Below are 12,013 nucleotides of genomic sequence, written 5' to 3'. Positions count from 1 at the left end.
CAGCATCATACTTACCAGAGAATATGAAAAGCATTTCTATTAAAATAAGGGATAAAATTAAAAGACCTATTATTTTTACTCTTAATTATTAATGTTTTAGAATTCCTAATTTAAAAGAGAGATAATCATTATCTGCAGGTAATACAATTCTCTACCTGGCAAGTCAGGATTATCAGTTAAAAAGTGAAGTTAATTAAATAAACAAAATTTTTTAAATAAAAAACATATGATTAATATGAAGAATACTACAAAATTTAACTGAAAGATATAAAAAACATTTGAATGAATTAAGAAATGTACCAGTATGGAAAGACTAAATACTGTAAGCACATTAATTCTTCCTGAAGCAATATATGTTTATTATAATTTCGATCAGAATTTTAATAGATTTTTGAGATTTTTGACAAAAATGTCTCGAAATTTAATTTGCAAGAATAATCAAAGAAAAATAAGGAAAATATGAATAATAATTATGAGAAAGAACTGGCTCTGTGTGATATTAATATACTAAGTGAATATAACTAAAACTGTGGTATTCATTTTAATTTACAGATAGATATCTTAGGCCTACAACTGACTTAGGAATATACAAAATGTGATTAGGAATCATCTACGATTGTCCAATAAGTATAGTATTTAAGGAAATTATGTATCTACCACATCAGTAGAAGAGTTACAAATTAGTACAACCTTTTTGGAGAGTATTATGGCAGTATGCATCAAGAGCCTTTAAAAAAGTTGTACATTGTTACCTAGTAATTCCACTTCTAACACTGTGCTAGAGAAAGATTAGAGATCTGGGCAATGGAGAGTTAATTTACTAGAAAAAAGTAGGGATCAATAATTATATGTCCAACGGTAGGGGAATGGGTAACTCCTCCATGGGACCACATGTGCGTACAGCCATTGAAATCAAGGTTTGGAGACGTCTAATGATGTGGGAACATCTTAATGATGGAATGTTAGGCAAAGAATCCAGGGTCCAAAACTGTGTATTATATATCTACAGTATGGTCTTAATTTTGTTTGAAACAAACAAAAGTCCCAGTTCTGCCACATCTTTGAGTCTCTCAGGAGACTAGTTCCTTCGATTGTAAAACAATAGGGGGACACTTGGACCCCCTCCTTTCTACTCCTCAATTTTTATTGTTGGATGACATAGCATATGATAAACAAGTAATAAATGAATCATACGCAGATGTATAATGTCTGTATTAATAATTAAGACAGAATTTTAATTGTCAAAGTATAGTTGTTTTGGATTAAAGATTCTTTTTTTTAAACTAATATATCTTAAATAGGTGACACATTTTATTTTATTTTATTAGGTGACATATTTTAGACCTGACTACTTAGATAGTGATAATTCATTAGAAATACACAACATGACTAGAAATAAGAACACTCTCCTATTTCTGTAGCTAATTTGATCCAGGCTTGCCTGCCTAAGTTAGGAACCTACTTCACCTGTTGTCAGCCATCCTATGACTTGGAACATTGGTGAGGCCCATTCCCAGTCAGCAAAGTGTAGTCAAAATCCTAGATTTCAAAGATGTCATGGGAGAACCCAAAAGGCTGTCTGACTGCTCTGTTGCCCAGACATTGCAGGCAAGTCACTTTTGGAGTTCTTTATGCAAATTTGTATAGCTTCCGTGCATAGCTCAAGAATTTCTTGCCTTCCTCTCTTAGTTCAAATAACTGAGCATATTTCTTTCACAACTGCCTGGAGCTTTTCCAACCTCTCCCACTGTGAATTTTAAAACCACAGCCTGCTGGAGGCACAATAAAAGCAAAACCTCAAGTACAGTAAACCAAGCTGAGTTAGAGACTAATTAGCCCGCTCAGTAGTAGTAGAGAAGTGAACCTGAATCTGCTCAGACCCTGGCAGTTAACAAAACTGCAGACCAAGTGAGGCATATGCTCTACCCTGTCATCCAAATTCATTCTGCCTTTGGGGGAAAAAGGAATACAATTTCATGCCAAAAGTATTTAACTTCTTTGAATCTTATCCACCTCTGCGAGATTCACATACCAGACTAGAAGAGAAAGAGTGCTTTAATTCTTCCAGGCAAACATACCATAGGTGAAAGAAAATATGTTCATCAATGAAATCTGATTTTGTGTTATTAATTACAAATGAATTGAAACTTTCTTTCAAAATGACAGTAACTTGAGCCAATTCCAGTGATATCCAAATTAAACTGTTATATGATAGTTTAATCCCAGATGTGTAGACTGTACTTGGTCACATGTGTTTTTCCCAATGATTTTTTTCCATTCTCTGAATTTTCCATAGTCAGTGATATTATATAGTTTAACCTAAAATGAAGTCATCAAAACAGTCTCTCCTTGCTTCTGCCTCTTCCTTAATTCTGAATATAGCAGCCATACTGTTCTATTATTATGATATAAGTTGTTCCTACAAAGCAGTAAAAAATATATAAATGCTCACTATGTTTTGTTATAGCTCTGAACTTGTGTGCACAAATAATCAGCCCCTCTGAATTAGACCTTCTAGTGTTTTTATAAATTGAGCACCTTTCATAGGGCCACCATATAGCAGATCACTCTAAGAGCCAGGAACAATGCCACAACGACATAAATAATGGCACTGGTTAACACTGTTTGATCAATAACCCTGCTGTTTATATTTAGTTTTGTTTTCTTAAGCCCTAAGGGTAAAGGGAAAAGGACTCAAGAGTATTAAGTCTGTATTGTACACCAAATATCTCAGAGAAAAAGCAGGGAAGAGAGTGGAGTTTCACTCTGCTCCTATCTTCCCAGCCTCTACAGTTGGCAGACAGGAGTATGGAAGAAAAGTTTTTGCAGATCCTGAAAGAAGAAGGGACCCTGCTTCTTGGCAGAAGGCAGTGAGACCTCTGAGAACCCCGGAAGGTGCAGCTGCTGCACCCATGAGAAGCAGTCTCATGTCATTGCATCTGAAATTACCTGTGGTCAAGGGACTGTGGACATTTCAGTGGCAACGAGACAAAGAGAGGAGTAATGGGAGTAAGATCCCAGCTGCAGCACCATAGGAGAGCAGAACCAAGAGAAAAAATGAGGCTAGATTCTTAATTTGCATTTTACTGGGAGTTTCAGCAATAATAAAAGCAATTCTAAGAATTAGTACTGAATTCTTACTTAACATCAGACATTGTTCTAAGCTCCCTTTACATGTTTACATGTAACGGAATCATGCTATTTATTAGGTGGGTACTAGTGTTACCCCTCCCATTACATAGATGAGCAAGTATAGGCGCCAATAAGCCATTTTGCACAAGGTCAAACAGAGTGTATATAAGTAGTGAAGCCAGGGTGGAAACAAATCTGAGCAAGTCACAAACTTATAGAATGCAATTAGAGAAAATATGGAGGTTATATTTCTTGTACATCCAAGTTTTTGGCCTAAAATTCATATAGAGTGCTTTAACTTGTGGTTTAATTCTTCTCAAACTTCTCTGTCTCTTTAGCAATAGAACTGCCCTTTCATTGCCAAATCTAAGGCAGAACTTCAGTATATAAACAAAATGAGTAAGAGCAGGGCTGCACAGCAGAACGGTGAAGGGCTGATTTTCATCTCCTGTCATCTCCATCACCTGACAGAGGTCCTAAACACTCCTGGAACACAGTTTGAAAACCACTGGTCAAAACCAATATCACTCTGAATTAGGTGCTTGAGAGACAAAGGAAGCACAGCTAGAAAACCAACAAGAGCCAGTTAAACCAAAGTAAAAAAGGCAAAAATTCCCCCCACCCTATCCCTACCAGCTACACAGGTACCTCACAATCCTGGCCCTGACACTAACCATCTCAAGCTGGAGCATTTGAGAGGCCACAAGGAGTTGGAATTCAGAGTTGCAGCAGAAAGTCAGGAATGAGGCAAATCCAATAAACAGGCAGAGGTGGGAAGCAGAGCCAACAGGGCACCAGGGCCAACAATCTGTGGTAAGTGAGCGAGGCTGCTGTAGGGACAGAGATGGGAGCACAAGGGAAAGCCGGCACAGGAACTGCTCCCTGGGCCAGCTCCTCCAGCTTCAAGCTGTTCACGCATATTATATGAGACAGCAATGACAAAAATTTACCAAGTACTTCAATACCAGTTGTTTTGGGGGTGGGGTGAAGAGATTCATCACCTTACTTCTCGCTGATTCAAATATTGCCTTTTCCTTCCATATAATAACATACCATTCAGTGGCTGATATGGTCAGATTTAGACAGAAATGCCAGCTTTGGGGAGTAGCGTGGGTAACAGTTAAGAGTGCCAGTCTGCTTGGATTCACATGCCAGCTCTATCCCACACTAGCTGTGTAACTTGGGCAAGTTACTTAACCTCTCAATGCCTCCGTTTCCTCTTCTGTGCAATGCAGACAATAACAGTACTTACCTCAGAAGGTTGTTGTGAGGATGACAGGCTAAAACATATTAAGTACTTACAACAGTACCTAGTAAAGTTACACCAATTGCCAGCTATTATTGCTCTTACTTTGATAGCTTTCATTTCACTTCTGACCGCTTTTTTTTTCTCTTCTACAGCATATTAGTTTTTTATTGCTGCTGTGAGAAATTGCCACAAACATAGTGGCTTTCACAATACAAATCTGTTTATCTTATGGTTCTGGGGGTCAGAAGCCTAAAATAGGTTGACAGGGCTGCATTCCTTCTGGAGGCTCTAGGGAAGAATCCATTTTTCTTGCCTTTTCCAGCTTTGAGAGGTGGTCTGCATTCCTCAGCTCATGACCTGTTGCTCACAATGCCCCAACCTCCTCCTTAGGGACTCTGATCCTCTTGCTCCCCTCTTCTAAGAACCCTCTTGTTTAGATTGGGAACACCCAAATCACCCCTATCTCAAAATCTTTAATTTAACCACATCTGCGAAGTCCCTTTTGTCATGCAAAGTTAACATATTTACAGATTACAGGGATTAAGATTTGGACACCTTTGGGAGCCCACTGGCATAAATCAGCCTATCGTACATGTCTCTTCAAAGCCAAAAATTGCAGACTAGGAATACTTAGGTAGGCCCAGAGGGAAAAAAACAGTATTAGTACCTAGCTTTTGGAGCACTGTCTAGGTGCCTTGCACTATGCAAAGTGCTTTAGGTGAATTATCTTACTTAGGTCTCATAGCAACCCTGTAAAATTACTGTCTTACAGGAAGGCCAACTGCTTGTCTAAGACTGTACTGCTATAGGTGTAAAGCCTACGTATACCCAGGTAACTTTGATTCTAGAGCCCTTGTATTTGACCAATAGAATGCCTTGTCCCTACACCTTCATCCATAATAACTGGGAGGACCATGACCATTAGGGGGCCTTGGAGGGTAACAAGAGATGTTCATGGACTGGAGAACCAAGATAGTGGCATGAGTAGAGCAGTGGAAATCTCCTCCCAAAACCAAATATATTTTTGAAAATACAACAAATACAACTAATCCTAAAAGAGAGACCAGAAGACACAGGACAACATCCAGACCACATCCACACCTGCGAGAACCCAGTGCCTCGCGAAGGGGGTAAGATACAAGCCCCGGCCTGGCAGGACCCGAGCGCCCCACACCCCAGCTCTGGGTAGGAGGAGAGGAGTCAGAGCGGGGAGGGAGAGGGAGCCCAGGACTGCTAAACACCCAGCCCTAGCCATCCGCACCAGAGCACAGACACAGTGCGTGCATGGGGTGCTGGATACTAGGGAAACAGGACAGTAAGACCTGTGAGTGGGTCCCCAAAGCCGGTGCACCCAGGACAAAGAAAAATGAGTGCTTTTTGAAAGTCTTAAAGGGACAGGGACCCCACAGCTGGACGGAAGCGCCCTGGGACACTTAGCCCAGCAGCTGCAAACCTCAGGGAGCTCTGGGTGTCTGAACCCCCACAGCACAGCTTGGAGGCCCCTCACCGTGATAAGCAGCTCCCGCCTGTTACCCCTCCGACGCGGCTCTGCCATATTGGAGCAGCAGCCTGAGGCCAGCCACGCCCACAGCAACTGCAGAGCTAAATAAACTCCATAGCGGCTGGGCAAGATCAGAAGCCCCGTCTGCACGCAGCTGCCCAGCACAAGCTGCTAGAGGCCGCTGTTCTCCCAGGAGAGGAAGGCCACAAACTGGCAAGAAGGGACTTTCTCTTACCCAACACACATGCCATCTCCCCACAAATATATCTATCGCCATGAAAAGGCAGAAGAAATTGATACAGACCAAGATCACAGAGGCAAACCCTGAGAAGGAGATAGACCTAACCAGTCTTCCTGAAAATTAATTAAAAATAAAGCTCATAAACCCGCTGATGGAGCTGCAGAGAAATATGCAAGAGCTAAGGGATGAAGTCTGGAGGGAGATTACAGACGTCTGGAGGGAGATTACAGAAATGAAACACTCTCTGGAAGGATTTATAAACAGAGTCCATCATTTGTTTTGGGTGATAATCCCAGAGGCCAATGCTGGATAGCACAGTAGTCAAGGGAATGGATTCTGGAGCCACCCTGCTCCAAATGAATCCTGGCTCTGGCACTCTCTTGCTGTGACTTCACACAAGTCACTTAAACTTTCAGATCCTGTTTTCCCATTTTCAAAATGGGCATAATAATGGAAGTCTACATTCCCTTACACAAAATCAAAAGTGTTTTGGTTTTTATAATGGTAAAACAGTACATATACCATATATTAATAACAAACACCTATAGGTGGGATCCACAGCAAACATGTCCATTATTTTTGAAATAAAACTTTATGAATATTTCACATCAGGTGAGAAAAATAAAGATTACAACAACCTCATGTCAGCTCACACCAGATTTTATAGCCAAACTTATGAAAACCACAGTTTTCAGAGCTTTTTGGATTTTGGAATTGCAGGTAAGGAATAATAGATCTCTGGCACTTACTACATATGTTATCAGGATTAAATGAGTTAATAGATGTTAAGTGCTTAGAACACTGCCTGGCAGGTAGTAAGCACTATGTAGGTGTTACCAACAACTACTACTATATTTTCATCTAAATACTTGCCAGAGTACTATAAATAGGAAAATTTTAATTTATAACTAAAGTTGCTTTGGAAATCAGTGCCTTAGAGATTAGTAGGTGTAAGTCTGGGAAGAGGAAATCCTGGGGCAAAATACCTCTAAAAACCGAAATGGGTCAAAGGGAGAAATAAAGTTTAAAACCCGTTAATTGCTTGCAAACAGCAGTCCAGGTCCTTTTCTCTTTCCTGCTCTGGCAGAAGCAAAACTGGCACCACCCCTCACCTCTCAGGTACAGATAAGCCCTCCGGAGCCCAGGTAATTACCCATTGATATGGAGCTGAACTTCTCTCCACCCCTGAGGATAAGCAATGCACTAAAGCCACACTTCTTTCCACCTCTGAATACCTGTTGATATGCAGATGTACTAAAGCCAGGCGAGATATTCTGGAAATATTACAATTTTACCCACAGTAGGCACTAACCCTTTAGAAACAATACTCTAAAGCAGAATTACTGAGAAAATGGAAATGGTCTATATCTTCACTGTCCAGTATGATCTTCACTGGCTATGGTAGTCACAGCCACATGTAACTATCAAGCACTGAAATATGGCTAGTTAATTTCATTCAATTCTAATTTAAACCTAAATGTAAATAGCCATTATGTGGCTTGTGGCTACCACACTGGATAGCACAGCTGCAGAGGTCTGGGCTCCAGTCTGGTCTATGAAAACCCATTAAACCCATAACACAGATGAATTACAGCATTAAAACAAGTCTGAGTTCTGCACCTTGGGAACAGATAGGATCACATGATAATGAAGAGTTGTCTCTTCCTTTCTAGGTCCCATGGTTGGCCCAAGGCAAAGTACATCTTTGAAATCTTTCGCTACTCCCTACTTCCCCATCTCCATCTCTCCTCTTAGGGATCCCACATAACTGGGCCACATGCTTCCCTAAGCCCCCATCAATACCTTCCAGCCCTTCTACAGGAGCACCATGCTCCCCACCACCACCCCACCCACCCCCCATCACCTGCCTTCCTTCTCCCCAACCAGATTCCCAGTTGCTCAATGCCAAGATCTCAACCAAATGTCAGGAAGAAGGCAACTTGATCAAATTTACACTCTGAGCAGTTGCATTTTCTGGCTTCTTCCCTGTTTCTCCTTCTGAACTAAGTGCTCTAAACTGTTGTGCTCCCCTGAAACACCCCACCCACCTTCAGCAGAAGTAGCCCAAGCAGAGAAGCCATCTGAAATAGTTGTCCTATATAAGCTGCTTCCCAGCCAGGTGTGTGAAAGGCAGAGACTGTCAACACACACACACATATGCATGGCAGCCTGGCTCTGCAAATATCTCCTCTTGCCCAGGTATTGGAAACATTCCCTGCTCTCTGCTTTAGAAAGCATCATGCACAATTCTTTTCCTTTATTCATTTAGAAATTTGTAGGTAACAAATTGCATATCACATGAATTTTTAAAGTTTACAACAAAAAAGCCCAGAGAAGACTATGACTAAGAACAGTTGCAAATAGAAAAAGAAAACCAACCACCTTCATTGGAATCTAGATTCACCACAACCCACTTGAGCATGGAATTTTAATGACACAGGCCAACCTTGGAGCACATCCAAGCTTATGTTACTAGAAGGACTGGAAGAATGTCCCTCTAGCACAATCTCACCTCTTACTTGGTCCCCAGGCAAGGACCAAAGATGATTATTATGCATGGCTCCTAGGTACAAGGGAAATTTCCCCTGTGGGCTATAAATGGAGGACAGTTGAGTAGTATATATTATGCTTTTCTCTAAATCCTTTCAATTGTATTATCTCCTCTAAGGTAGAGATTTGCGTTGAGGAACCAGTCTTAACATTTAATACTAACCCACAATTATTTCTAGAGGGTCTTCTAGGTGCAAGCAATGTGCCCAAGGAAGCCACAGTTAATGCCTTCAGTAGGTAAAATAATGAGACAGGGACCATGGATGTAGTCAGAGTAGGGTGAGGGCCTCTGGAGGAGGCAGGGCGGGATATTTGTAGTCAGAGCAATGCAACTACATGCAAGGAAACCCCCCCTGCTAAAACTCTATGTTTAACATTGAGCTCTAGAATCATTCTTCAGTGAAATCAGTTAATATTCCCCAGATAAAGAAGAGTAGCACATGTTTTATTATGCTAACCATTTATAATCATGTGTAAGGTTCTCTTTAGCATACTAAAAGGCCCAGGCCTATGTGCTTCCTGTCTTTCCTCCTTCAGATCTGATGAAGTGATTTTGCAAACTGGGCAACTAATTTAGCAAGTAAGCCCAGGCATAAACAACACAGTAAAAGGCAGGAAGGATTCCACCTTAAAGATAAGATTACATTTTAATACCCAGGACGTTAAGACGTTAGAAATTCTTAACTTACTCTTTAGCAAATACCTTGGCCCATCTTGGGGACTGAGCAGGTGGCCTTGTTTCATATGCTCCCAGACCAAGATGCTGGTATCTCAGAGAGAAATTATCAGAGGAAGTTACTTGTGTTAAGTTAATTCTAAATATTCAGGTACCACTTAAGACCACACCCCTAAGTTTTTTCATGTTCTGGAAGAATCCTCAGCTGCCTGTAAAAGCCCCTAGACAACGCACCACTACGGACTCTCTTGTCCCCTCCTGGCATGAGCCGGGAGCTCTGTCCTTTCACTGTATCTCTAAATAAAAGCCTGTACCTTGCTCTCCTACCTTGACTGTTTGTGAAGCTCATTCTTCGGCTCCGCAAACAAGAACCCCGGCATCAATAAGACACCCACATAAATAACTCTCAAAGAAGGCAGACAGGAGAAAGACTGGGAAGGTAAAATGCTGCAGGAATCAGCTGGAGAAGGTTGACTATTTGGGGCTAGGGTATCAGGGAAGGCTCACAGCAGCAACAAAACTCAGTCTGAAGGATAGTTAGGATTAAAAGTGATGAAATGGGGCAGGAAGGGTATTCAGGAAGAGGAAAGGATGTTTAGAGGACAGCATTGCTAGGCATTCTTCAGAAAGCATTGTGAAGACATGACTGCACACAGCATCTGGGGATAGTCCACTTCCCCTTCTCCCCCCAAAACAACTGAGCCCCTGTATGGGTATGGATGGGGTCCCCTACATCCACCTCCCAAGACAGGCTCTCAAAAATTCTCCCTGGTGGCATTCTTGGCCTCTGCTGTGCCTATTCTGTGGCAGTGACCCCACCCTATCCCAGCAGGGGTTCCTGCAAGAAACACATGGAAACACACTAACTAATCTTGCAGGGATCTAAATGACCTACCAGCAAATTTTGCATGATGCAACTAAAATTATGAATCATGTACAAATAAAACTTTTCTTCGATGAAGTGAATCCTCCGTAACATCTTATTCAGGGAGCTCATTATTTAAAACGCAGCTAATAAATCTTTAAATGACGAATTTTCCCTACACTAAATAATTGGTTGAGTCACTTGAACCATGAGCCTTAAATACTTAAATGGCTCAAATACCAGGCAAGAGGGTAAAAACCCCATAAACTTAAACTGTGCATTTAGATTAGCCACCGCGAGGGCTTCTAGCTCCAGATTATTCACTATCACAGTACTAGAGAATTTAAAGAAAGAAGATGTAGCCATTCTTCCTGCTACCAGCTAAAGTGAGACCAGGTCCAACATTTTATTTTCTGGGACTTGAGTAGATAAATCTCTCCAGAACAGTCTCTTGAGTACCTTCCTTGAATTACTGTTGCTAGGTACCGCCTCGAAGAGAGCTTCAATGTTTCGGCTTTACACTGGCCACTTCCACGCCGTACACACAAAATCAGGCGGAAACCTGAGACAAGCCTCTGACGGCAGGAGTGAAGGAAGCACTTACAGGGCGTTCTGCAGCCCGGGTGACGGCTGGCCTGCACTCCCTCGGGAGTCGCTTGCCTCAGTTTCCCCTCGGGAGTCGCCTGCCTCAGTTCTCCCCTGAGGTGGGGGTGGGGGGCGCTCTTCCGTCAGGTACGCGGAGTTCGGCTGCTCCCTTTGAGGGTCTGTGGGATTCAGGGACACAAAGCCCCTCCTCTGCCCTTCTCCAAGCCTCAGAAACCAAGTCACAAAGTTGTTTCCTCACCTTTCTTTTTCTGGTCAGTAGCGCCGGAGTCCCCGAGTGCGGCTTCCCGCTGGGACGCGCCTGTCGCTGGCGGCGTCGGGTGTCCCCGCTACTGTGTCAGCGGCGGCGCGACTGCCAGGAGCTTGGCGAGACCCAGGCGAGTGCCCGGGAGGAAGAGCCCGGGGCGCTCCGCCCGCCGCCGCTCGCGCCCGCAAGCCCGCGGCGCTCCGCCGGCCCCCTCCCGGCGTTCCCGAGAGCGCCCTCGCCGGCGTGGTTCCCTCGCTCCGCGCCCGCCGAGCTCTGCACGCTGCCCGGACGGCGGCGCGGGCGGCAGGGGCCCCCACCCTGGGCCGGCCTTTCCCAGAACTCGCCCGCCCCGGGTGAGAGGCCGCGAGCGCCGCCGCGGGCCACCGGGCGGCGGGGGAGCGGCCTGAACCGGGCCCGCCCCCCGCCTGGGGCCGCGCGGGGAAAGCGGGTGCGAGGGGCGGACCCGCGCCACCCACGCCCTGGCCGCCGGCTGCGAGACCCCGGCTCGGTCCGGCCCCCGGGAGCCCTCCGGAGCCCCGGCCCAGCGCCGCTTAGTTGGCCGGCTCCGGGAGGGCGGGAGCTCTGTCCACCTCAGCCGCGGGTATTAAATCTCATAGCTTCCCGCAGATCATTCCTGGTCTGCACATGTGGACACTGAGGCTCGCGGAGGACAGATGACTTGACCAGGGTTACTCTAGTAAATGGCAGCACCAAGTCTCAAATCCATTCCGTCATTCATTCATTTAACACATATTTATTGAACACCATAATTTGCTCAGCCCCGTGCCTTACTCCTTTTTGCTGCTAAAAGTGGCCATTCAGGTCTGCGGACTCCAAATCCAGGGCACAGTGCTGAAGCAAACAGAGAGATGTTCCTCGCTGCCAGATACTACCTTCCCTAGCTGCTGCGCGGTTTTTTACCCAGTTGGCAGTCAGCAGAGCCAGGGAC

At 44.0% G+C, this 12,013-nt stretch overlaps 1 protein-coding gene across 4 annotated transcripts in view; it reads right to left on the bottom strand.

The window, feature by feature from the left end:
- The window catches only part of PLCE1 (phospholipase C epsilon 1), a 323,016-nt gene extending 311,492 nt beyond the window's left edge, over positions 1–11,524 (bottom strand). For 3 of the 4 annotated variants that reach the window (XM_036886335.2, XM_036886337.2, XM_036886338.2), the window contains exon 1: positions 11,059–11,524. The gene's annotated coding sequence lies outside the window, so the exon portion shown is untranslated. The remainder of the gene's footprint in view (positions 1–11,058) is intronic. The other variant, XM_036886336.2, reaches the window with a different exon arrangement.
- Positions 11,525–12,013: the final 489 nt, after the last annotated feature.

The sequence above is a fragment of the Manis pentadactyla genome, chromosome 8 (assembly GCF_030020395.1).
Source record: "Manis pentadactyla isolate mManPen7 chromosome 8, mManPen7.hap1, whole genome shotgun sequence".
In the NCBI taxonomy this organism is placed as follows: Eukaryota; Metazoa; Chordata; class Mammalia; order Pholidota; family Manidae; genus Manis; species Manis pentadactyla.
Note: the sequence above shows the minus strand (reverse complement) of the source record. Positions and strands in the feature narration are given on the sequence as shown.